Genomic DNA, 5,633 nt, shown 5'->3' on the forward strand with positions numbered 1-5,633 from the left:
ACCACGGTAGTCGTCCACAGACATACCGCTGTGCACTGGGGGAGGGGGGGGCAATACCAAGAGGAAAATCTATAAGAATAGTTATATTACCCCCTTGCGTTTCTCATTAATTTTTCACGCTATAGAAAAATAATGTATTCGATACTTTCAGAGGCAACTATGGAACGATAAAAAAGGAATTATTACTTTATATTTCAAGACCAATGAATTTCTTGTGCACATCTCTACATTATCTGTGGTTCCTCGCTGAGTCAGTGGTGAGTTTACGGACTTACAACTCTAAAATCCGGGGTTTGATTCTCCGCGTGGTTCGAATTCCATCACCGAACATTCTCACCTTTTCAGCCGTGGAGGCGTTATAATTTGACGATCAATCCGACTATTCCGTTAGAGTAGCCCAAGAGTTGGCGGTGGGTGGTCTTGACTAGCTGCTTTGTCTCTAGTCTTTTACTTCTAAATTAAATACGGCTAGAGCAGATAGCCCTCGGGTACCTTTGCGCGAAATTCACCAAAGAATCAAACTATTCTTTGCGGTGGACAAAGTGCAGACAGCCCATTGTGTAAAAAACAACCAAACCAAAGCGCAGAGAGCCCATTGTGTAAAAACAACCAAACTAAAGTGCAGACAGTCCATTGTGTAAAAAGCAACCAAACCAAAGTGCAGACAGCCCATTGTGTAAAAAACAACCAAACCAAAGCGCAGACAGCCCATTGTGTAAAAACAACCAAACTAAAGTGCAGACAGCCCATTGTGTAAAAACAACCAAACCAAAGCTCAGACAGCCCACTGTGTAAAAAACAACCAAACCAAAGCTCAGACAGCCCTATTGTGTAAAAACAACCAAACCAAAGCACAGACAGCCCATTGTGTAAAAACAACCAAACAAGCACTATTTGTAGAAAGAAAATAAAAATAGTTGATAGATCTCTCTCAAACTTATCCAGCGTAATCGTGGTGTTTGCGCACGAAGCCACAAAAGTGGATGTTCCTTTCACTACCTGGGAAGGGGAACACAATGATTATCAGGTAAAATTATCTCAGTACCCGCCCAACGTTCATAAAACCAGTTCTGGAGGTAAATTATTACTTTTGGACTTTACTTTAATAGTTGTAAAAATATTATTCTACAGAATTTAGCTAAGGAAATGTTTAGACTTATTTTTTTATTTAAGAGTATAACCTTCAAATAAATTAAATATTTATATTGATAAATGATATTTGGTTGTTCGATTTATTTGATTAAATTATTCATGTTTAAGACTCAAATGGCAGAAGAATTGACTTGTTAATTTTCTATTTCTTATCAACAGAATATGACAGGTTTCTATAACGAAAGACAAACATTTTTTAAAATTAATTTCCCCGATACGGGGCCTAAAGCCATCTGGAGGGGTCACCTGTTTTAACCATTCGCACCACTATACAGTAGTGTGTTGTCTGTCAGTCAGTCAGTAGACATTAAAATAATGTAACATAAGTAACCCTTAAAGTTGCAATTTGTACTGTCATGACGTCAATAAAACGTATGCATGCAATGAATCACGAGAAGAATTATGCACTCTGTCGGCTGCAACGCAGCATGACATATGCACTTCAAAAGCAAGAAATAAAAATATTTGTTACTCTTAATTTTGGTTTTATTTACTCTTGAAACAGAACATTTTCGGGAACCCTGCGCAAGTACATCTTGTATAATGTTAAACTATGTTTCTTAAGTTTTAAAATCCTTTCTTGAAGCCGCAGATTACATGTTGAAATGTTTTAACCCATAAATCCTAAACTACAGGTGATGAAGTTGTTAATATATTTCAGTTGAATCAAATTACATGCCCCCGATGGCTTAGCGTTAAATCTGAGAGATTATAACGCTAAATATGGAGTTTCGATTACCACATGAGACAGCTGTCACATTTTTACATTCTTACAAACAATGTCCATCTTTAATCATTATGTGAGGGTCTTGGGAGAGCGCCAGATTGGGCGCTAATTTTTTATTGCAGTAATTTCAAATTTTTTTTATTGTTTTTTTATATTCTCGACTCGGATTTAAACTCGAGAACTCTCACGTACCACGCGAGTGCCCTACAGTATGAGCTACCAAACCTCATAAATAATCAATATTAAGGCCTAACGAAGGTAATGAAATGAGGTTACTCGCGCCCGTATATTAAAACGCGCAACTGGAAATCTATTTCCATAGTATGTCCACCTGTGGGACAGCGGTAAGTCTTCGGATTTACAAAACTAAAATCAGCGTTTCGATTCCCCTCGGTGGACACAGCAGATAACCCGATGTGGCTTTGTTATAATACAACACGCACCATAATAACAATACAATTAAAGTATTGTACGCTCTTCGTAATTACGCCATTTTCCGCAATAATTGATGTTAAGCTATCCAAAAAGTCGTTATTTATTTTTAGTTGACTGACATCACCAGGTTCTGAAGTACTGACGAGCAGTGAAAGAATGATTACTTATGGTTAGAATTAAGGCTATTATATTATTAGATAATACATTCTATATCTAGTTTCTCATAGGTTTTCAAGAATTAAAAGAGTGTGTAACAATAGTATTTCAACCACACACGCCTTCGACGATGGATGTCGCAAATATAGTGATTGGAATACTATTATTATACACTCCTCTAATTCTTAAAAATCCCTGAGGGACTAGATAAAGAATGTAGTGTATAAAAATATAATAAGCCTAATACTAATGTCTTACGACAAATACAGTTCAAATACATCTGTATATATATATAACAGTACTATCTGTTGTATGTTCATGTAACTACTTCGCAGGGTGTGGATGGATCTTCACCAAAATTGGTATGAAGGTTCATTAGATCTGTGCGGGGGTACATACAAATTTTCAGTTTTGCATTTTGCGTTTTGCGGTTTTTGTGGGCATTTTTTACCGCTACTTCGCCCCCTGTTGATGAATCTTCATCAAATCTGACATGAAGGTTCATTAGATCCGTGCGGGGGGTACATACAAATTTTCAGTTTTGTATTTTGCGGTTTTTATGGGCGTTTGTACGTTTTTATCACTTCTTCGCACCCTGTAGATGGATCTTCACCAAATCTGGCATGAAGGTTTGGTCCATACGTAGATACTTGCAAATTTGAGATTTCACATTTTGTGTTTTGCAGTTTTTATGAGTGTTTTTGACAATTACATATAAAGGAAGCAACTTTTCATATCCTAAGATAACCTTTCGTTTGTCATAAATTTATATAACTTCCGTCCAGAGGACGGGTACTTCAACTAATGGTCACATGTATTAACAACAGAAAACGAACAAACGAAACATGAATTGTTCAGACTTTACTCTTTCTCTCACTTTTTCTAACTGAAGTTTGAAATTATTGAATAACATGGATTTATATATTTTGCATAAGATTTGTAAATAATACATTGATACTAATATTGGAAAATTAAACAAAAAAAAAATTTTTTTTTGTTTCTTTCAACATTTTATTTAAAAAATGATCAAAATAAACCGCTAAGTGATAATGAAAGAAATAATATTTTAAATTAAATGTTAAAAACGTTTAGTAAGATTTTATTAATTTATTTACAGTTGTTAGGTGGCACATCAGTCGGATACATGATGTGGGTTTTGAGCACATCTCCAGAGCCTCATAATTTCCTAACCGGAAAATTAGTAAGTTTGTTAATATTTTTGGAGAGGGATTTTAACCCGATTTTAAATGTGCAATTAACATTTTAAAAAATTTGTGTTCTTATATTAACTTCTGCGTTTGACATAAATTTATCCACTATTTTTAAATTATAAGTAACATATTAATTTTAACGTTCAAAAGTTTATGATGTATTGATCATAGTAATATAAAAATATTTTGGATTGTACTAAAATCCTGCATTTGATTACTCTAGGTAATCACGAATTCTTCTTTTCAGTTAAAACTTAATTTCCATTAATGTTAACTGATCATAGGTATTAACATATTCCATAAAAATGGCTGTTTCAGTTATTCGTAATATGAGGAAAATATGGCTCTAAGTACAACGTTTCGCAACAATAGATCCCCTAGAGACAAGAAATAGAGGTTCAGTATATTATATCAATAACATATTGGAGCCTCACTACATCGTAATAGACAATGTCGCTACGTTTGGTCATACACTGTCTCATGACTGTGCATATTTACAACAGCCCTGCAACGTAGTTTATATTGTAAATGGCTCCGTCTTAAGGTCATCATGTCTAAAGAACATGCTTCTTCCCTGTTTGCTTTTCAGAACCAATCTAATAGATCAGGATGACGGTTTTCCAGCACCCGTTTCAACAGTCAGATTGCATAGAAATCCATAGTGCTGCGTCCAGCATCTTGACCAGTGTGTCTTGGCATGGAATACCATGCGAATACTGGTTTCATTCTCCAGTTGTATGAAGTATGCAACTGTTGAACGAATATACTAGGGAAGCAACTTGCGCACACGTGACTCGTGTCGCTCTTCCAGATGGAGATCCTACATAATTATGTTGTGTACTGTTGCCTTAGGCACGTGGACGGCTTTTGCCACTGACCTTTATGTTCGTAGATATTCAACTTTACAAGTTGATGCATTTGCTTACCACAGCTGGGTGGGACTGTTACAGACCTCTCTCTCTGGATGGTCCTGGTACCTCAAATTGATCCACGTTCCTTTTGTTTTCAGTACCATTAGGTACAAAATATACCACAGCCTTGGAAATTCTAAATCCCCGATCCTAACACTTATTTATGATATGGGTGTATAAATATTTTGCGATGGAAAAAGCTGTTGCATATTCTTCCTATAAGCCATCAATTTGGAATGTCATCACACTAACTAGAAAATGACAAAATGTAGTTCTAATACATTCCGTTCCATCACGACTTTATATCGGCTGTGGTTGTCACGTGACTAGTTGTTTGAAATATTCAAAATCGTTTTAATATAACGCATTCAATTTTCTGTATTATATTATCGTTGTTTAACTAAACTAATGAGAAAGAAAAGATGACATTTTTAATTTCGTAACTAATACTTATATATATATAATTTTGAAAATCGTGATTAACATAAACTGTGAAGTTTACTGTAGGCTGTTGTACATTTTTCAGTATTTCTAAGTTTCTTTACAAAGATTATTCTAACGATAATAAATTATGGTTATTATCTCCATTTATACATTACTTAATTGATGTTTTTTGTTTCTTAGTTGTTTACATATACAGTTCTCAGCTTTGGATCTTTCATGGCAGTCACTGGTAAGTTTGTTAATTTTAGACTAAACTGTACCGGGTGGATCATATCCCCCCTAATAAAGATACTAAGAATAGTAATTCTGTTTTATTGCATGTAATACTTCAAGGCCTTTTGTATCACACGTGCTATTGACAACGATAGAGGTACATTTTGAACATCTATAATGTTAGATTGGTTCAGTAACCACTCAGAAACAGATTAACCGAAAAGGAAGGTAGTATATATTTGTAATTTCGTTTGTTTATTTTTTATTGGGTACTTTGCTATGGTACATTAAGTTTCAGGTGTGATTTTGGATTGTTGTGTCTGTATTAATAAATCACCTACTATTACCAATGCTTTTTTAGTATGTATTTCTTTTCTTTTCGCC

At 34.8% G+C, this 5,633-nt stretch overlaps 1 long non-coding RNA gene across 1 annotated transcript in view; it reads left to right on the top strand.

The window, feature by feature from the left end:
* Positions 1 to 5,266, top strand: part of LOC106474555 — a 9,951-nt gene extending 4,685 nt beyond the window's left edge. The window contains exons 2-3 of the long non-coding RNA XR_001291755.2: positions 3,588 to 3,671; positions 5,217 to 5,266. This is a non-coding gene — a long non-coding RNA (uncharacterized LOC106474555). The remainder of the gene's footprint in view (positions 1 to 3,587; positions 3,672 to 5,216) is intronic.
* The last annotated feature ends 367 nt before the right edge of the window (positions 5,267 to 5,633 follow it).

Source organism: Limulus polyphemus, unplaced genomic scaffold (assembly GCF_000517525.1).
Source record: "Limulus polyphemus unplaced genomic scaffold, Limulus_polyphemus-2.1.2 Scaffold7351, whole genome shotgun sequence".
NCBI classification, from domain to species: Eukaryota; Metazoa; Arthropoda; class Merostomata; order Xiphosura; family Limulidae; genus Limulus; species Limulus polyphemus.